The sequence below is a fragment of the Halichoerus grypus genome, chromosome 2 (assembly GCF_964656455.1).
Source record: "Halichoerus grypus chromosome 2, mHalGry1.hap1.1, whole genome shotgun sequence".
Lineage (NCBI taxonomy): Eukaryota > Metazoa > Chordata > Mammalia > Carnivora > Phocidae > Halichoerus > Halichoerus grypus.
The window spans coordinates 201,431,281-201,452,897 of NC_135713.1; the positions used below are offsets into that span (position 1 = coordinate 201,431,281).

The 21,617-nt window shown below is 55.1% G+C and overlaps 1 long non-coding RNA gene across 7 annotated transcripts in view; it reads right to left on the reverse strand.

Moving 5' to 3' along the window:
- The window catches only part of LOC118530356 (uncharacterized), a 161,134-nt gene extending 141,691 nt beyond the window's left edge, over window positions 1-19,443 (reverse strand). For all 7 annotated transcript variants that reach the window (XR_013445183.1, XR_004914593.2, XR_013445184.1 and 4 more), the window contains exon 1: window positions 18,880-19,443. This is a non-coding gene — a long non-coding RNA (uncharacterized LOC118530356). The remainder of the gene's footprint in view (window positions 1-18,879) is intronic.
- Between the last annotated feature and the right edge of the window lie 2,174 nt (window positions 19,444-21,617).

Sequence of the window (21,617 nt, forward strand, 5' to 3'; positions counted from 1 at the left end):
ATGAGGAGGGGGAGGGAGGGCGAGGAGGGGAAGGGAGGGCGAGGAGGGGAAGGGAGGGCGCGGGGGGGGAGGGAGGACGACGGGGAGGAGGGAGGACAAGGAAGAAGAGGGAGGGTGCGCAGGGGGCAGGAGGGCCAGCGGAAGGGGCGGGAGGAGATCCCCAAGTCAGTGACCACAAGGGCCCACAGGAGAGGCCTGGAAGGACCAGCCCTGAGCAATACCGTGTCCTCGATCTCCCCTGCCTCCCTCAGGAAACCTGCTGGACCCCACAGCTCAAGACCACAAACCCAGCCCCTGGGTACCATCTGCTCCCCTTCCTCCCACCTTAGCTCTAGATCCCCCCCCGCAAACAATGAAGGAGGCCCCGCTAAGCGGAGCAGACCCCAAACCACAGGGAAGCCGAGCCGATTTCCTTCAAGAACAGCGGGTCCCGCTCGGCCCCGTCCCAGCCGCGGTGGCAGCTTCGCGAGGCTGATGCGTCATCATCGATGATGAAGACGGAGGCTGGGCCCCCGGGAGCCAAGGAAATGGCCCGTGGGGGCCGAGCCAGGAGAGCGGCAGGGCAGAGCGAACCCCGTCCTCCTCCCACCACCGCCCTCGTGAGCCGGGGACGGACACGCCGGCTTCTGCGTGTCCCTCAAACACAACACATACCGACGTAATGATCTCAACACTCCTGCAAGACCACTTGCCAACAGGTAGTGGGAACCACCCCGCGTGTCTCTGCGAGGGAACACCGGCTTTTAGGGTCGACAGAGCTCGGTGGGCAGGTGGGTGACCTTGAACCAAGTCATTCGACCTTGGTGAGCTCTGTCACTGCAAAAGGAGGACACACAAAGGCCTTGCAAGGCTGCGGGGAGGGCTGACACGACCACGGAACCCCCGGCTCAGTCCTTCGGTTCACTCAGAGCACCACCTCTGAGCCCAGGACCAGCCCGCACCACCGGCTAGCTGGGCGATCTCGGACCTTCCTCCTCGGGGAAACACGGGTAAGGATGATGCCTTCCCCATAGGGCCATCGTGAATACGTGAGCGTGCATGGCTGCGTACACACGTGTCTGAGCAAGCTTCCCCGTATGCCCACGTGGGCATGGGTGTGTGCACGCCTCACAGCGATGGATGCTGGGAACACAGAATGAGCAACTGCTATTACCAGCTAAGAGTATCAGCACTTGCTGTTAACTCTCAAGCACAGAACTTCAACAGTGCAGAACTCCTCTCTCAGAACGGGGTTAAACCAGCCCAGTGCGATTCTGCCCGCCCCCCCCCCCCCCCGCGCCCCCTCCCCACCCCTGCCGAGTGTGTCAGAGCTGAGTGTCCACAGCCACCAGCAGGCTTCTCCATCACGGCTCCCACTGGCAGGTGGCTGGCAGTCCCACTTCACCCAGCTCGGAGGGGGGCTCCTTGTGGGCCGTGAGGGCTGCTGTCCTGGGAACAAGACCCCTCACCGGAGAGCGGGGGGCCCCGTTCTCACCACCCCCCGGGACTGCGTCTCCTGCTGGGGTCCTCAAGCATGCAGCGCCTGAACAAGGGCAAACGCACCCCGACACCAGAAACTGCAGGGGTCGTACGAGACAGAGCACTGCTTCTGCCAAAGAGAGACAGGACGTGGGAAGCCAGCGGGGGCTCTAAAAGCCCCTCTGGTTAAAAACCAAGAAATCATTAGTTAGGAACCAAAGTGAGTCCCTGGGATTGGGGAGACCCATCCACAGGGGGCAGCAGGGCGTCTGCAATCAGGGAAGTGCACAGGGGTGGTCATGGAGGGTCCAAGGTGGAAAGCGGTCCAGCAAGAAGGTCTCATGCCTCCTCCAGAGCCCCCAGACACCCGAGGTCTCTGTCACTACCTGTGGCCAGGTGAACGGTGTCCCACGAGTGCCCTTCTCCCCACGTCCCATAGGGCCTGCCTCCAGGCTGGGGGGGCTTCTCTGCTCAGAGTCAGACCATTCAATCAGGCTGAGTGGGAAGCAAAACTGTAGCCCACCAGGAGCCCCCAAAAGAAGACAGACCTCTCTATCCATCCTCCTTCCCAAAAACCCCAGGAAGACTCTCATGTGGGATCTTCTCTCGGGCCCCCCTCAAGGAGCAGAGCGGATGAGGAACGGATCCGGCGAACCCAGCCCAGAATGCAAGGCATTGGGGCCAGCCACCCCACAAACTGCCATGGAGCTTGCTGTCCTTCGAGGGGCCCACGTTCCCGACACAGAAGCTGCGATCCATCCTGCATGGGAGTCCTCCCCACATGCCTTCCCCCTGCTTCCCCGTCCCTTGCTTGCCCTGACCTCCCTAAACAAAGGTGCTTTTCTCCCTGCTCCTCGGGGTCACCACATTTTCGTCAGACCTGTGCTTGTTTTCTTTCTGCTTGGGCCCATCTTGGCTTGCCTCCCCAGGCACCACCGTCCCCCAGAGACAAACCCCGTATTGTTTTCAGGGACCTAATAAATGACAACACTCTCCCACCCCCTGCCACTTACCCCACCAGCCCGCCCAGCTCCCCCTTCCCCGCTGAAGTCTCCCTTGTGCTAAGTGTCGCCCTCCCCCCAGCGCAAGAACAGGAGGCTTATGTCCAGGGGAGAGAGAAACCTGCCCGGGCAAAGGGGTGAGTGTGAGTGCATGAAGGTGCGGTCCAGAGAGAGGCCACGTCGGTGGGCGACTCCAAAACCCAGCCCCCTTCCTCCCACTCAGGCCTGGAACCGGGGGGAACAAACACAGGGGGGTGGCAATTAATAAGGCCGGGGATAAAGCAGGAGGATGCTCAGTCCACTTGCCAAAACACGCTTCTCATCAAGAGGGCTCCCCTCGCCCACTGCCGAAGTCAACGACAGGACGGATTAAGCCAAGCACAGACCGACTTTTCTCCCGGTCACATTGATGAGGTCGACCAGGCACGCTGTGGGAGGGCACGTGGGCGCCAGGGAAGGACGAGCACCAGTGAAAAGGGCTTGAATGTGGGCTGCGCCGGTGTGTGGGAGCGAGGAGCCGAAGGACGGCACATGTCATCCTGCCCAAACACAGACCCCCACGTGCGCTGTCCCCAGCCTCCAAAGCAATCCCCGGAGCCTCCAGCTTTCCTTGGGTGTGAAAGAAGCCGCAAGGCGATGGAGAGCAGCTGCCCTACCTCCTCAACCACCCGCTCCGAGCTCGGACTTCACACACGGTCCTGCCCGCTTGCCAGCCCCCCGGCAGGGCCGAGACAAGAGAGGCCAGCCACCCTCCAGGAGACCAGCACCTTGACTTCTGACCCCAAGCTGACGCTCCTGGCCCTCTCTGCCCTCGGCCAGGCCGTATGCGCTAATGGGTTCTCACATTCTCGCTGTGGCCATGGCAAGGGTCCCACCCTCCTCTGCGCAGGGGTGGAGAGGTGGGATGCCAGCCTACCAGGGCAGGAGGGACCCGAGGCACAGGGAAATGCGAAAGAAGAACTGGGAGCCAAGAGAGCCCGTGCACAAACCCAGACACACAGAGCCACGTGTATGCCCATCACGAAACACGTGACCGTGTTCTTTCTAGAGCCGGATGGAACTCTGGAGCACATCTCAGTATTTTGCCTACGAAATAAGCAAAGGCAGAGAGAGGCAGGGTGAGCTCTCCGAGCTCTCTCTCCTGGGAAGTAGCAAGCTGGTATGGAGACCCTGGATCCGAGACAACTTTCAGCCCCCTTTAGATGACCAGTCTATAGATCGAGGCACCCAAACCTCTACACAACCAGGGTACACCCGTGAAAGCCACTGCGCTGCCCGGAGTGACCCTGATCCACACCCACCTGCCCCTGGCCCCCTCTGGTGCAGGTTGCCACTGTGGTGTAAATGTCCCCGGGGAATATTCTGGAGCCCACGGTCGGTGGGGACTCCAGGCCAGTAATACTCATTTTCTCGGTCCGGTCCTGGGAGACTAGTCCAGGAACACACCACGGATGCAGAGACCCACCCTCCAACTGTCCGAGATGGAGCTGTTGTTCTTCCCTCTCCCGGACCCCTACTCGTGCCCAGCACCTATTCTGAGACCCAACCTCCTCCTCCTGCAGGAAGTGCATCTGCAGAGCCCGGGGCTCCTGCTATCTGTCTGTCTGTCTGTCTGTAGGAGGTCAAGTTCTCACCAAGGTCGCTCCTCCACCACTTTCCCAGGGGTTGGGGGCAACTGTCGTCCTCCTGGTTCACCCTGCAGGCAGGCCCAGGGCAGAGCCCGCCAGCCATGGGCGAGACAGGCTCCGCCAGACAAGAGGAAGGCCCAGGAGCCTCCTGCCCTGGGATGCGAGGCCCTGACTGCCCTGGCAGCTGTGATGTGTCATAGGGACCCCGAACTCGGCCATGAGCCCTGCTGGGAGAGCCCTCCTGGCTGCCACCTCACCCCCACCCCGCCCCTCTGGGCACCTACTCCTGGGAAGGGCTGTGCAGAGATGGGACACAGGCAACTTAGGCATTTCAGGAGCCCCCCCCCCAACTCCCACATACAGGTCAACCCATCACCCTGAGGAAAGAAAATGGGAAGAAACAGACAGATTTGGGGCTGGGAGCTGGGTCAGGGTTCCCCTCCCTCAGACATTCATGGAGAAGGTTCTCTCTTGACCACGGCTCCGGCAAGGTTCCTTAACTCAGCTTGTTTGCTGCAGCAGTCAGGCGTCTCCCTCCCAGCCCCAGCGGGCAGCCTCTCTGCAGGCTCCCCACCACAGCAGGCACACGTGGGAGCCGAGCGCCCCGAGGGCACAGGGCAGAGCTTCCAGCACTAAAGAGCAGGTTTCCAGCCGGTATTGGGTGAAGGGAGCAAGGAGCAGCAGGAGGGAGTGAAAAAACCCAAACCAAAGCCAGGCCAGAAGGCGAGGGCCTGACAGCACCGTCCTTCGGCTGTGCCCCTGAACCCCTCAGCTCCTCCCCACCGGCCCTTTAGCTGTGCTGGGCCCTCCTGCTGGGCAGTAGGCAGAGGCTCCAGGCTCGGACACAGCAGGGCTGCAACCCCAAGCGCGCCACTGCTTGGTGACGGGACGCCAGGCACCGTCCTTCTCTGGGCCTCCATCCCAGATCTGCAGAGCACTCAGTAGGTGTTCAACTAACAAGACTTCCATTCAAATAACCAATCACAGAAATTTCTGGTTTACGTGACTGAGTGCAAACCTCTTGCCACATTTAACAAAGGCTACACCAGAGTTACGGCAGGGGCCACGTGGGGGGGTCGGGGGGTGGGCCCCCGCAGACCCCCAGGTGGGGCGCACGCACATAACCACACCCAGATGCATACACACGCATGCGCACACACAGCTGGGGCCTGGCCCACCAAGTGCATGAGTGTTGCCCCATCCAAACAGGTCAAAGAAAGAAAGGAGGGATTCCTCCTGGCAAACCAAGACAGACTCGCGCAAGAGCTTCTCGGGGACCTGGAGGGGAGAGCCAAGGTGGTTCTGGCTGAGTTAGAGCCCCCTGCCCCCTGCTGAGATTCCCCCTAAAGATAACCTGATAAGATAATGGCCCACAAGGCTCTCCCCTACCAGCCCCACCACAGACCCCTCCTCTGTTTGCTCAGACCCCTGCTCTCGGGCACAAAGTCTCTATTGGTCTCCCTGCAGGGGTGAAAATAAAGGGGGTTTTGTCCTTCTCCCCGCGGGTCTGAGCGAGTTTATGTGACGCTGCAGCCGGCTTTGTAAGCTGAGTATCCCAGGATAAACGCTCCCTTAAGAGTTGCTTGGCTTGGGACAGAGGGACCCTCTCCAGAGGAGAATGGGGAGCTTGTTCGGATGGTCTTTTAATATGGGGGGCGGGGTGTCACGGAGGACAGGCCTCCAACAGACTCTCACAGAAGGGTCTCTGTCCCCGGGCTACAATGGAGGGAATTCTTAAAGACACAGATGCAGAAAGGGGGAATAATTTTTTTTCTTTCCTAGGAGGAGGGGAGGGAGGTTAGGGTGGGAGGAAAAGGGGGCGTGGTGAGGACTTCTCCCTCCCAGAACAATTCAGGTTATAACCAGGCATCTCTGCCTCGAGGGCACCAGAAATGCCCCAGAGAGACCACCCCGCAGAGCAGAATTCTGGTGGCTTCTGCTGGCATGGCTGTGTTCGCTGGAGCTGGGTCTGCCTCCCAAAGCCAGGTCGGGAACCGCCAGCAAGGAGAAAAGCATCTCATTTTAACCTACGCGAAGGGCCTTCACTCCATTGTAGTAAAGGATTGATCCTTTGGATTGAAGGCAGTTTGAGTCCAAAGGTTCCCTGTGGAAAGGGTAGGGGGAGGCAGGACACCCCCAGGCCCTTCCATAAATAAAATTCTCCGCAGCCACCGGGCAAGGAGCGTAATTTACTCCTCTAGTTGCTTATTTTGGTACAAGGTCACCCTAACTTATTTCCGAAGACATCCCAAACGATCACAAATGCTGTTTTATAAAGGTCGCCCCACGAGAGAGCTGTGTGTTTTGATTTCGTTTCTGTTTAATGAAGTACTTCTCCAGGAAGCTGAGAGGTTCAGCAGAAAGAACGGGGAGTGATGTGTCCACCAAGAACAATCGGGCGTTTCTTCTTGCCTACCTTGCTCCGGGCCATCTGCCGAAAACAGTAAGGGAAACAAGCAGACACCCTCCAAGCCGAAAAGAATCAAGGAACCACCGAGTACACTCTAAGGTGCACAGGGAGGAAGCTGAGGCCCCAAGATGCGGCAGAACCTGCCCAAAGCCACAAAGCAAATTAGAAGACTTGAAAATGGGCAAAACCAGGGCTCTTGGCTGAGCCCCCAGTTCTAGGCACAAGGGACAGAAGCGTGCGATGCCCAGGACCACTTGGAGCAAGGCCAGTAACACCTTCCAAAAAGGCAAGGTGCGTGGCCATTTTCCCAATGCAATGTGTCCAGATGATGCAGCCAGAGTCCACAGACCCCGCACCCACAGCCACACACAGCAACAAGATGGCAGGGGGGCGTGGGCCTTTGACCTGTCACCTCCCCGAGTAGATACTGTTTAGACTGGAGTCGGCATCAGGCCAGGTGCCATGATGCATACTTCTGATTGCACTGAAGAAGAAAAATCCACGTATGTGAACCAATCCCGGCAGTATATATTAGACTGTTAGCAATACAGACATTCCGGGAAGGGAGAGATCGGATAGGAGCAAAAATAGAGAGTGAGCGCCCATCGGTGAGTTTAAGGACAACCTAAACAACCACTGGACAGCAATACTGGATTCTAGGTCCCCTCCACCTGTGAGTGTCACTGACTAAGCACAGGGAGAGCAGGGGAAGGAGACAAGAAGGACACAGCCCCTCAGCAAAAGTTGTGACTAACAGGTCACAGGGAAGAGTGGGTTGAGACAAGCCCACTGCAGACCCCCCAGGAAGGAGGACCATCGAGGGCCCCTCACTGCCTCCTCCCCAACACCCCACGGCCGTCCATCGCCTCAGGCCAACAGGGCTCCTGGGGCTGGCGGGTCACCACAGTCGTGGGTCGCTGCAGTCAAGCCAATGGAAGCCCTGTCCTGGGCTTCCCAAATTCTACCCATTGCAGCCCAAGTTCTTCGCTTCCGAGAAGAAAACCCAAAGGGAACTAGACCTCTGAACTAGAAAGTGGAAATGTTCATCCCCAGTTAAATCCAGCAGGAGCAGAGCACAGAGAGACAACTACGGCCCAAGCAGACAGAGCCACGGAGCGCATCCATTTCTGTAACATTGATAAGGGTTTTAAGCCAAGGAGGGACAAGAAAAGAAGGGGGAGGAAGAATCCAAGATTCAGTCCATCTGATCTGCGAACTAGACACACCCTGACCGCTACCCCACCCCCACCCCAAGGCCACACGGGCTCCATTCTCCACCCTCCCAATCATGTCAATTAAAAGGTTCTTTGAGCAAAGGACAGAGTGCATGGTGGCTAGCGGGAGTGCAGCCCAGATGGGGCAAGGATTTCTCCCCTGCCCTTAACCCATGTGGAGGTGATGCTGGTACAGCCCAGGACAACTCTGTCCAATTTCCAAGCAGAACATCAGAAGGGCAGGCCTAGCTACCGGTGTGGTCTGAAAGCTCAGCTCAGCTTTGAGCTCAAGGAGTAAAGTGCACACTACGCTGTCCCGGTAACGGAGAGTTACACCCCCTTCAACACAGCATTTCCATCGAACGCCTTGATTGTGGGTCAGTCTACTTCCCTGTCCCGCTCAAACAGGTGCACCCAACCGTACAAGGTTCCTCTAGTGAGGAGGCTAGACCGCCCCAGAATCATCACTCTAAATGCTAATGATGGCAGGAGATAGAAAATGTGACAGGAATCCAACTGGGTATGCCATGGCTTGAGCATCCCTCACAGGATGTCAACGACAAGAGGACGGATGACGTCGATGCGTGCCCGGGACACGAGCATCGCCTAAGTGCACAGAGTCAGGACAATACTACAGGGAAATGTAGTAGTTTCAAAACGAAATAGACCTGCATCCGGAGCCTGACTCCATGCTTCCCAGGGCGCAAGGACTTACTCTCCCAACCGGATTTTGTATCTGCAGAGAGGAAGGGGAGGATGGCAAGGCAGAAGAGGTAGAACTCGGGGAAAGGCCTGGAACCCGGGGAGCAGTGAGTCATAGGTCCTCATCAGGGAAACTCTAGTAGATGAATCTTTCAATGAATTTGGTGTAAATTTTTTTAACGCTGACTTCACTGAGAAGGGAGAAGGAAACGTTGTTTTAAACTCGCCCATGGGTTACTCAGGAGCAAGAGGTGAAGAATGAATTCAGAGCTATGGAGACGTTATCAAGTCCATGTGTGACTTTGAGCACTCTCCAAAAGAGGCTGGGGGGGCAAGCTTGCAGCCAGAAGCTAGGGGGATGCAATGATGCGCCAACCTGGGGGCAGATCAAGGTCTGGCTCTTCCGCTGACCAGCAAGGGAACTTTGACAAGGGACTTAAGCCCTGGGAGCCTCAGCTTCCTTGTCTAGTAAGTGGGGAAATACTAAATGCAGTAGCTAGCACATGTCCTAGGACTTCCATCACTTTAACACACGACCATCACCCCTCTCCTCCACTGCACCCCCCTCATCCGAAAGAGGCTATTGACACTCCCGCTTCGGAGTAGAAATCATCTATCACCATGACAATGAGCCTTTTTCCTCACGGAAGGCAAATGAGGACAGCCAGGAGCACCTGCCAGGGCAGCACACTGCCTTTAAGAGCTCACACAACCCAGATGCATGAGTCACTGCTCCCCAAACAAAGCCCACCTGTGTAACGTGCAAAGCAAGCAAGGAGGGCCCCCAGCTGGAGCTCAGCAGCCCAGAGAGCAGAGCCGTCTAACACAGAGCCCCCAGAAGCCGGGGCGCAGGTTGGCACCCATGTGTGTGAACACCATCTAAGTAAGTCCACATGGGCAGCTGGTCCAGGACAAGCCCTCTGTCTGATCTACCTGGGTGCTCGGTCTCCTCCCTGGGCTGCCAAACACAGGAGCTCAGCGAGAAGTCTGCACAAACCCATTAGCCCCATCTCCCATCGCTGCGCTTTTCACACCAGGAATAGGACCAAATCTGCCTCTGCAAGGTAGACCAGGAGCAACACCATTAGCCTGGAGGAGCTCACAATCGGGGGAGGTGTTTTCCTTCTATTTTGAGGAAGTCTCGGGTGAGAGCTGTCATTCCAAGCATCAAGTGGCTATTCCGGGGACAACTCTGTCATGCAGGTAAATGAGAACCCAGCCATGCGCGACCCCTGGCAAGGCAGGACTTCGAGATCCAAGAGCCAAAGTCCCAGCTCCCTGATGCAGCAAGATGATGTCCCATGGAAAAAAAAAAAAAAAATGGACTCTCGAGTTCAGAAACTCAGAGGAGGAAAGAACTGGTAAGGTTCGTCCATTTGCCACCTGTCACTGAGCATTACCATGCCCCTACACCTCCTAGGTCCTAGCTATACAACGGGAAGCACAATGACTTCCCTGCCCACCCACCATTCATTCTGGCAGATTATCCAGTGGTCCAGCTCATTCATAGCAAATATCTGATGTTTCCCTGCATCCCGCCCTGCTCCTAAGGCCCTAATTTCCATTGGCGCATCCCAGTGGCTCTGAGGAGGGAAGCTGCCTCCACCCACAGATGAGCTGTGAGGCATGTGAGCGCAGGCCGGCCAATCACTGGCCCCCACCTCCTGGCCCCACAGATGGATCCGGGGGTGAGCTCCCGTGGGGTCAGCCCTCTGGAAAGCTGAGAAAAAGAGCATTCTCTTGCTCTGGGTCTGTGGAGGCAGGGGTCTGCAAATACTTCTGCCCTTTCTGTTTCCACCGAGAAATTAAAACACAAGAACGAAAAGCACTGGAGAAAAACAGAGAGCCAAATCACCCCAAATCACCCAAAAGCACAACACCTAGACTTTCCAGTCAAATGAACAACCCAAAACTTGGTGATTTAAGCCAGTTAGAATTGGTTTCTCTGTAACTTGCAACCAAAAGCACCCAAGCTAAAAATAGACTCTTCTTTTAGGGATGAGGAATGGAGCCCAGAGGGAGCTGGTGACTTGCACCATGTCACACAGAGGTTGGTGACTGGGCCAGGACGGGACCCCAGTGTCGGGCATTTGCCAAGACCGGAGTCTGAACCATGGCTCCATCCTTCAAAGCTCTGGAGCCTTAAGGATATTCCTTAAAGTCTCTAAACCTCTGACGTCAGAGATAATGATGCTCACCTACACCCAGGTCCACGAGGATGAAGAGAGACACGCCGGAACCACCTGCCCCCAGCCTGCAAAAGGGTTGGCTTCTCTCCCCGTCCCAACATAAGCAGTGCCGCACTGGTTGGTGGACCGTATATGTTGACCCCTCCCCCAGGAAGGCAGAAGGAACGGGGCAAGGTCCCAGTTTAGGGGACAGGTGCTATCAAATGGCCCTTCCGGCTGCGAACCAGGAGGGCAGCCCCACAGGCCTCTTCCTCAAGTCGGCGCCCTACAGACAGATGCCAGGAGGACAAGGGCAGAGAGAACGAATCTGGAAAAGAGGAAAGGTGTTCGTTCCAAGACAACATGTGGGGGAGAACAGGATAAAAACAGGTCAGCGGGAAGTGACCAGGAAAACAATTCCAGGAAAGGTGGAGAAGCCCCGTGGTCAGGGTGGAATTCGAAACCAGGACCGCGTCAGCTCTCTGGTTAACCACAGTCCTGGTTTCTACTTAAGAAATTTAATTAAAAACCCAAACATCTAAATTTCCCAACTGGCTTGCCAGTGGCCACAAATTCCCTTAAATTCAGAGAAGCCTCCCCCAGGGTGACCCTGAGGCCACCAGACAAGTCTTGTGCAAAGTCATAGGAGGAAGGCTCACAGGCAGGGGCCGGGGTGGGGAGAGGTCACGGGCAGGCACCTCCTCCCTTCCTCTCCCAGAGAGAAGAAAGCCTCCCAGGGCTGGGGACCATCCTATTCTGTCACCCCATGCACAGGAATAACATCTTTGTTTCTTGCTGCTTCATTTTAAAAATAAAAAGAAACATCAGAATGACAAAAATCGAAATGAACTGGAATCACGTTCATAAGGGCTCCTGGGACTGAAGGTGCCTTTCCTTCTGCCCCTTGGGGGAAGCTGCAGAGGCTGGGAGAGGCAAAGCTGAAGACCAGCCACAATCGGTCCCCAGGCCAGGAAGACCACTTACTACAAACACCTAACCGCCCTCCCGCCCCGAGGCTGGACGCACACTGGGGATGTCCGATGACCAACCGGGAAAGTGTGAGTTTTTGGGGCTCAAACGAGGCTTCGGGAAGAAAACCCAAGGAGGGAGCTGGCATCTTGACCCAGCCGCTAACCGGGGCTCTCCATGGGAGCCACGACAGAAATCTGATGCAGCACAACTGTGCTCAAAAGGACATTTTTGTTTGTTTGTTTGTTTTTAAGGTTTTATTTATTTATTTGACAGAGAGAGAGACAGCGAGAGAGGGAACACAAGCAGGGGGAGTGGGAGAGGGAGAAGCAGGCTTTCCGCTCACTGTTCACAGTGTGTGCTGGGTTAGGAGACGGGTTGGTCCTTCTGGGTCGGTTTCTTTCTGCATCTTATCACTGACCTGTGCCTTGATATCCTCTTCTGGAAAATGGGGATGACACCTGGCTGTGTCGCCAGGTCGACGGTGGTACCAGATGGGATATGGACACAAAATCACTTGAAAAACTCCAGTGCAAAGAAGCAGGACCTAAAGAACTCGCTAGATCACCAAACCGTTTAATGTACAAAGCAGACCTGGAGCTGAGTGTTGCCTGCTTAAACCCCCTGCTCCTCATTTCCCCGGGGGCACTTAGCTCCCAGGGAAGATTCTTCCTCAAAGAGAAAAGGAGATCCACAGACATCCTGAGTGTAAATCCAGGCAGGAAACAATCTAACCACCCTGGTCTATCTGCCTTGAAAATTAAAGTGCCACTTCACACTCAATGGGATGGCTATTATCAAAAACAAAAAGAAACGTGTTGGCAGGGATGTGGGGAAGCTGGTGGGAATGTATAATTCTGCAGCTGCTGTGGAAAAACAGGCCGGTGGCTCCTCAAAAAAAAAAAAAAAATCACACATGAGATGACTCTATGGTCCAGCAATCCCACTTCTGGGCATATACACAGAAGAACTGAAAGCGGGGACGGGGACAGATATCGGCACACCCAAGTTCACTCAGCATTAGTCACAGTGGCCAAGAGGTAGAAGCCACCCAAATGTCCATCAACAGGAGGATGAATAAACAAAATGTGGTCTCCACACACCATGCAAAGTGATTCCGCCTTCAAATGGAAAGAAATTCCGACACCTGGGGCGCCTGGGTGGCTCAGTCGTTAAGCGTCTGCCTTCGGCTCGGGTCATGATCCCAGGGTCCTGGGATCAAACCCCACATCGGGCTCTCTGCTCAGCGGGGAGCCTGCTTCTCCCTCTCCCACTCCCCCTGCTTGTGTTCCCTCTCTCACTGTCTCTCTCTGTCAAATAAATAAATAAAATCTTTAAAAAAAAAAAAAAAAGAAATTCCGACACCTGTTACAACACCGGTCAACCGGGGGGACGCGATGCTCAGTGACGTAAGGCAGACACGGAAGGACAAATACTCTGTGACTGCGCTTCTGATGGAGACACAAAGCAGAACGGTGGCTGCCAGGGGTGGAGGGAGGGGGACAGGGAGTTAGTGTTGAAAGGGCGCAGAGTCTCAGCTGGGGTGGCTGACGAAGGTCTGGGGATGGAGGGTGGCCAGGCGGAAAGGCGGTGTGAAAGCCATTAACTGAGCACATGATAAATGGTGACCCTGGGGGCGCCTGGGTGGCTCAGTCGGTTAAGCAATGAACCTGCCTTCAGCTCAGGTCCTGATCCCAGGGTCCTGCGATCCAGCCCCGCACTGGGCTCCCTGCTACACAGGAAGCCTGCTTCTCCCTCTCCCACTCCCCCTGCTTGTGTTCCCGCTGTCAAATAAATAAATAAAATCTTAAAAAAAAAAAAAGAAGGAAAAATGGTTACCCTGGTAAAATTTGCCGCTATAATAAAAGGTGAAAATTTTTTAAATTAGCCAAGTGAAGAAAGTACAACTGCCGAGACCATTGTCACTTAGAGCTCCTGAGGCCTGCACCCACCCACACGCTGAAGGATCGGTCCCCAAAGGCCAGCCTCTCAGAGACCTTCCCTTCCACGCCTAAAGCACGGCAGAACCTTCCCCTGCAGAGGCAGCGAAACCAAGCCAGCTTCCCGCCAACCCCACGGCCGCAGGAGAAGGACGCAAGGGGCGGCAGCGGTGTCTGAGGAAGCATCCAGCAGGCGCTCAATACCTGCAGAAGTTGCGAGAGAGGGAGTGTGCTGGCAAAGGACGGGCCACGTGTCTGTGGTGAGGGAAAGGGCTCACCGGGCAGGCGGTGAGTGGCGAATGCCTTGTCGGCCGGATCTCAGCACAAGCAGAGATGGTCCCACCGGGGCTTCTCCGGCCCACGGAAAGCACAGACAACTCTAAAGTGAGACGAGGTCACTTCTGAGGAAAGGAAAGGGGTCCAAAAATCACTACAACCAGACCCTTGTAAGGGGCATTTTCCAAACGACGATGGGAGCTCGGGGGGCTCACAGACCCGAGGGGAGAGACTGAAGGTCTGACTCATTTCTGGAGACCCAGAACTTGATCATCCGTCCCCATGCAGCCACTGCTGTCTTAACCAACTCCCAAAAAGCACCTGGTTTCAAGACTTCTATGTGAAAACCTGTACCAACAAACCAAATGCGGGAGGAGGCGATGATTCACATCACAAAAAGAATGCTTCGACAGAAACTAGCCTTTTCAGCATTCCTCCGCTTGCTTGCTCGCTAGCTCGGATGCTTCCTCCAGGCCTTTCGCACGTCATGTGATCAACGGAGATTGGTTTGGTTTTGTAAAGACTTTTTCCAGGCACAAACCTAGTCTGCAAAGCACGCGATTTTGTACGGGGCATCTTTAGCCGATGGCATGGATCAAAGCGAGCACATTCGTCCAGGACCATTCTCTTCCTCCTGTAAAGTGAGCTGGGTGCATCTCCTATGTGAAGAAGGGGGTGCTACCCCGCTGTGGAGGACCCCGACTGGCTCCAATGTCCAGAAACAGAAGTAGCAGTGGTCTGCGTGGGCACAACAAACAAAAGTACCAGTACAGGGCATTTTCTTCCAGCTCCCGGGGAACTCACAAACCCATGGAGGGGAGAGCCTGCAGATCTCATCTATTCCCAAAGCCCAGACTGCTGATCCTTTATCATTCACCCAAACACAGCCATTTCTATCCTCACCAAACACAAAGGATACCTGATTGCAAGCCTTTGATTTCAAAACATGTACCAACAAACCAAGTAAGTGCACATGGGGGGCCCAGACCAGGTGGAGGTAAGGCTGGAAGGCTTCCTGGAGGAGAAAAAAGAAAGCAGCTTCAGTGGGGAAAAGGCTCAATTCACGCTTTTGCTGGCCAAGAAGTCAGTCCACTCCCTGATTCTTAAAGTGTCCATCTGTATTGGAATGGCCTGGGGAGCCTGTTAAAAATGCAGGCCTCTGGGCACCCCCCCTGCTCTCATACATAAGGAGGGGGTGGAAAGGCAGGATGGCTGCTGAGAGGATTCATTTTTAACGAGTTCCCCAAGCAATCCGTTCTTGTGCAAACCACAACTTGAGGGACTGGTGTGGCAGCTCAAAGTGAAGAGTCTGAGCCGGGAAGAGCAGAGGCTCCTGAGAAGGGAGGGCCCATGAGGAGTCACTGAGGAGAGGGACTAGGCAGGTGTAGACACAAGAAGGTGTTCCAGAACCAGTCACAACATCCCCAACCCGGCTCCCACCAAGACTTCTTGTTAGGCTCCTCACTGGAGCTGCCCGGTGGCAGAGAAACGTCCGGGCCGGTGCACGGAGAGGGAGAGAGGACGAGTAGCCTCCAGCTCACGAGAGATGATAGGAAGGCTGCAAGTACCTCAAAGAGGAAAAGAAAAATGGACTCTAGGCGACCATGCCCTCACCACACCCCACCGAAACTCTATCTGGACAAGTGAAGTCTGTTGTGTTGAGATTCAGGTAACTCCAAACTCCCTGATCGCAAACAAACATTCCCTCCACTCTGTGTGGGCAGCCACCCCAAGCTGAGAGGGCCCTAATTCGAGTGTGTGCTGTTGGCAGGCGATTTAGGCTAACGTGGTCTCTGCTGTGGGGGAAGAAGGGCCTCCGTCATGGGCTTCCTCCACGGTGAACTCGGGCGTTCTCTTATGCAAAGTCCCTGGGGCCAGCCTCCATCCTCGGCAGCCCGCCGCTTCCAAAACCCCCTCGGGCTGGCTCTCCTCACCCCTCTCGGGAGAAAGAAGTCCCCTAAAGAGAAGGGGGATCACTTCCTGCCCTTAATGGCTTGACAATACCCAAAACCCAGTCTGAGGGAAGAGCAGAACCCTTTGTTCCTTTAAATGTGCCAAGATAACCAGGAAACACACTCTCTGCTGGGTCTGCACGCTTAGCCGCCCAGCACACCTGCTACTCAGGCCGCCGTGAGTCACGCGCACAGGTATTGCACGGTGGACTTGCCAGCAGCGGATTCGATGCTCGGCGGCTCGCTCTCACGCACACCGGATGTCATCCATCCACCTACCCCTTGGAAGACGTGTCAGGACAGATCAGGCTATAACCCCATTTTTACTAAACGACTCACTCCCCGTGGAGGTGTCAGGGGAAGGAAGGAGGGGGACACAGAGAAGCTCCTGCCGTTCCCGGTCCGGGCTCCTCTCCCCTCCGGGCCCTGATGGGTCTCAGCTGCGCTGCCGGCCCTAAATAAGGAGGGATGAGGGGCGAGTTAACCTGGGGAAGGAAGTGGTGGAGGAAGGCTCGATTTAAAATCTTCTCCAGAATAAAGACGCTCTGCTGCGATGAATAAGGCCTAGTGTTCTCCCATAGGGCTCAGCGTCCATAGCTAACAATACTGCACGGTATACTTAAACATTTGCTAAGAGGGAAGATCTTCTGGTAAGTGTTCTTATCAACAAAATAACAATGATGATAAAGAGGGAGGGAGGAAACTTTTGGAGGCAATGCCTATTTATGGCCTAGGCTGTGGGAAAGGTCTCACGGCGTCCACTCATTACCAAGCTCATCAAGTTCTATACGTTACATCTGTCCAGCTTTGTGTACGTCAGTCACACCTCAATAAGGTGGTTTTAAAAAAAAAGAAGAGCATCTTCTGAATCCCTCTCAACTTCCACTTTTTTAGAAGACAGAATTTTCTGCAATGCAAGGTTGTGAATTGGATCCTGGACCAGAAAAAGGATATTAATGGGACAACTGGAGAAATGTGAATAAGGCCCGAAGATTAGTTCCAAGTATTCTGTTAATCCCCTGGCTTTGACCACCACACTGTGGCTAGTAAGATGTTAACATTTAGGGAAGCTAGGTGAAGGGTATAGGGGAACTCCATGTATTATTTTTGTGACTTTCCTGTAAATCTAGATTTCTATCAAAATCAAAAGTGAATTCTTTAAAAAAAAAAAAAAAAAAAAAGGACAGCATTTTTAATCCAGCTGCCTACTAAATCTCCCCTGAGGCCTTGCTAAAATAATTTACATCGTAGTCCTGGATGCAAACTTTAAGTGACTCTCATACCAATACTGGCTTCAGGAAAACCGAAATGAACACAACACTGCATTTACTCAGCAAGTGTCTTCCCAGCGCCTACCATATTCTGGCTCCTAGCCGTGGTAGTAAGCGATGGATACGTGGGGCTCTCTTCCTCTAGGCCCACCTCGGAAATATCCAGCCAGAGGGGCCTTCCTCTCACTCCAGATGTGACTCCGACTTAAAGCAAAGAGAGTGATTTCTGGGAATTTTCCAAAGCAAATAATCCAAAAAGTGGACAAATCTTTATGTACAAAAGATGCTCACCAATGCACTACTTCTCAGGGTAAAAATCCAGAAATACCTTAGTGTCCAACAAGAGGGCAATTGTCAGATTAGGCTTTGATGCGGGCAGAGGAATGCGATCATTATTTGGGGACTGTTCAAGTAAAATCGAAAGGAAAAAAAGCAGTACACAAAGTTGTATACATTGCAGGGTTTCAGCAGTGAGGAAATGCATCAAATAGTCGGCACTACTCGGGACTGGGTATTTCTTCCTGCCTTTTCCACTTTTTTGTGCTTTTCTAAAGAAGACAGCGAGCATGAATGACTTTTAAAATCAAGTGAGATGCAGAGGTGGAGGTGCAGGTCAATCGTGGGACAGTTTAAGAGTCCGTCTCGGGGGGGGGGGGGGGGGGGGTGGCTGGCAGGGGAAAAGGGTGGGGAAGGGCCCACCTGAGCACTTCCAGGGACCTGGGTGTGGCCAGAGGCACAGGCTCCTGGGGGGAGGGTACAGTACCAACACACACCACCTTTTCTCTTCCTGTGGCGCCTGACCTTCCCCCCTTCCCCAAGCAGGTGCTCACTGGAGGCATGGCGCCCTGAGAACATCCCCAGGGAGACCCCTGACAGCGACCAGAAGTTGTCTGTGCAGGAGGGACTTCTGGGCAGGAAATGGATCATCACCATAGGGTTGTGGGGAGAGAAGGGAATCCCACATCTGGGGAAAGCATCTCCTCCTGGAGCCATCTTCGGGGAAGTGCGGGGGGGAGTCCTGGAGTCGAGGACAAGCGGCAAGGAGGGAGAAGGTAAAGGAGGACCCCGGTTTATCTGTACATCAAGACCGTACTCGCTCAGTCATTCATTCAACAAACATCTAATGGGCGCAGACTCAGTGACAGGCACGGACGCAAAAGGACAAGGAGAGGACCGAGCTACGGATACAGAAGCGGTCTGCTTTTTTGTTCAGGACTCAAGACTAAGCCCCCTCCCCACGCTGGCCCTGAACCCCTTCCATTAACAGACTGCGCTGGGGGCGGGGGAGGGGGTACCGGGTAGAGGCGCGGGTGGACGCAGTGGACCGAAATCCTTCCATCTCCACCCCTTCAGAAAGCCCTGCCCACACCACCCCGGCGTCCGCCTGACCCGTGGCCCTGCGGTACAGCTGCTCACCCTAGGCCCGGCGACAGGGACATCCAGAAAAGCCCCAGCCCCCACGGCGAGAGGCGCGGCGGCCCAGCCGCATTCTGGGTCGCCCGTGAGCAGAGGCCGGGAGCTCGCCGAGGCGGCACCGCTCCCGAAGTAACGGGCCCCGGAGGGCCACGAGGGCAAAGGTAAGGGCGAGCGGCCTTCCCCCCCGCGAGGGCTCTGTCCCGCGGGGCAGCCAGCGGCTTGGCGGCGTGAGCGGCCGGACGGCGCTGACCCGGAACGCCCGGAGGAACGCTGACCCCCGCGAGCCGGGCCGAACTGGCTCCGCCCCGAGGCACAGGGATGGCCAACTGACCTCTGCGGAGATGTCAACACGAGAGCAAAAAATTCAATCCAAACCCGAGACCTTCAGAAAGGCGTCGCGGGGGAGGACGGGGGGGCGGGAGGGGAGACGAGTCGACTCACACCCCCTCCCTCGAATCCCGCAGGGAAACTTACCTCCAGGTAAGCGACCCGACTGCTAGGTAGAATCAGTCAGTCCAAGGATGGAGACGCGGTCGTGGGTCTTCCGAGCCCGGCTGACACACACCAAGTAATCCATGTTAGGGGGTCCGGAGCCCTTCCCCGCTTTCCATCCAAGGCCAAAGCGCCGGCAGCCCCGGGCTCTGTGCTCAGGCCCCGCGGAGATGACAGGACCTCGCCGCGGGGGTTCTCAATTGGCAGCATCCCCCCCCAGCCTGGGGGCGGGCGCACCCCGCCTCCTGGCGCTCCGAGGGCACCCAGCCGAACGCAGCTCTTCTCTCCTCGCTGCGCGTTGCCAGCGCGAGTCCTGAGAGCCCCGCCGGGATCCTCTCCGCCAAGCCCGGGAAAGCGCCCAGGGCAGTTCCGCTCTCGGCCTCGGGTTCGCAGGTCCGCGGGGCCCGGGCGCCGTAGGGTGGGCGCCGCGGGGCAGCAGTGGCGGGGGGAGAAGCGCGGAGCCGCGGGCGTCCACTGCGCTGGCCGCCTCCTCCCGGGCGCAGCTGTACGGCGCGCGCCCGCACTGCCTCCGCGCTCTGCGGCGGCCGGGCCATGCGGCCCTTATATACTAGCCGGCCCGAGGAGGGGCGGGGCGGTGTGGGCGGGGCGTGGGGAGGGGGCAGCCGGGGGGCCGCACTGCTTCCTGGGAGGTGTAGTTCCCTCCACCTAGTCACGGCAAATGCAGAACAGCTGTAGGAAAGGTTGGGGTCCGCCCAAAACAGCTGTGCTCCCTTGCGGGCCTCGCTGTCAACTTCGTTACGTCTAGGCTAAATGCCGCCCAGGATGACAAGCCTTGGTAGGCCTGGTGTCAGACGAAGCCAGCTAGGTCGCAGTCCCAGCCTGCCACGGAGGAGTTACGATGTATACCTCGGATTCTTCATCTGACACACAGGATATTACAGTTTGCTTCCACGGGGTTGTAGAGGGAGGTGAGCACACTCATTGCTGGCCCGCCGGCACAGGGGGGCCTGATCTCCCCATCTCTAACATGAACTGTAATTTCCTTACCTTTGTTAAGTGCTAAGCAAATGTGGTTTCAAGGCTCCACCTCTGAAAACCAAATTCCATCCTGGGACCCCCCCCCCCCCACCTCCTCCGACCCAGATTAAAATTCTGGAGCTGCCACTCACTTAATCAGGCTTCAGTTTCTGCAGCTGCCTCCCCGTGCATCCAGCACCTGAGCACCTGCACACACTGGCAAAGGCAGGAGTCCTCCCTCAAGGAGCTCACAGTCAAGTGAGAGGAGGCAGTGACATTGCAGTAACTGTGTGGACCAGGGCACCTAACTGTTCCTGGGGGCATCAGCCAAGGCGTCCAGAGGGCTGGTGTCTGAGAAGAGTCTGGAAGGAATGGGTAGGAAGTAGCCAAACAAAGAGACACACAAAACACAAAACAACAAAGGCAGGCAGACAGCTGGCTGTGTGGGAGAAACCATGAGGGTATAAAAGAAGGAAGGGGGGACTCACTGGGGAGGAGGGGAAGGGTCTTGGATCAATTTCCTAGGGCAGCTGTACAAACGGGGTGGCTTAGAGTGACACGTTTATCATCTCAGAGTCCTGGAGGATATTTACACATATGTTCCTATCCACACAGACCTCCCTGCTCCCTCTGCTAAGAGGATGTAGAAGCAATGACACCCCAGCAACAATGAGCATTAGATCCAGGGTTTGTTTCTCATGTCGCTGGGCAATGAAAGGAACCAGGGCTCCTCAAAGAAATGGCTGATTTTAGGTTTGGGGCAGGAAATATACAAGGTGAGACTGGAGCCATCCGGTAGTGCCAGAAAGTAAGAGGGGCACCTGGGTGGCTAAGTCAGTTGAGCGTCTGCCTTCGGCTCAGGTCATGATCCCAAGGTCCTGGGATCGAGTCTCACCTTGGGCTCCCAGCTCAGCGGGGATTTTGCTTCTCCCTCTCCCTCGGCCACTCCCCCTGATTGTGCTCTCTCACTCTCTCTCTCTCTCAAATAAATAAATAAAATGTTAAAAAAGTAAGAAAGCATGAGCATACACACACCCACAATGATGGGGGTACATCAAAGGGATACAGAAACCACCTGAAAGTGTTCCTAATATCCAAAGCTGGGAAACAATCTGAGTAACAACATAAGTACGGTAGTACTGGATTATAACCCAAAGTAAAAAAATATAAATATTCATGAGTCCATACTGACTCATGTATGAAGGAAAATAAATCTGTGCAGAATAATTCTAAAAATTTATGTAGGCATTCTGCCCTCAAGGAAGTAGAGCACAACTTTCTACCCCTTACGTGTAGGCTGCCCAAAAGTGACTTCCTTCCAAGAGTAAAGTATGGACGGGGGAGTGGTTGTAACCCCCTCATCATCTAACCAAGAGAAGAATTCCAGTGGAGGGACAGTCTACAAAATACATGACCAGTACCCCTCAAAAATGTCAAGGTCATCAAAAAAATGTCAAGGTCATCAAAAAATGTCAAGGTCATCAAAAACAGGGTAAGTCTGAGACACTGTCACAGCCCAGAGACATCCTGGCCTAGAAAAAGGATACTAGATCAAAACTAAGGAAATCTGAATAAAGTATGGAGTTCAGTCAATAACAATGTATCAATATCGATTCATTAATTGTTACAAGTACACCGTACTAATTAAAGATGCTAATAGGGGGACTGGGTTTGAGGTGTATGGAACTCTCTACTATTTTTGTTCTGGAAATCTATTCTAAAACTGAAACATTATTTTAAAA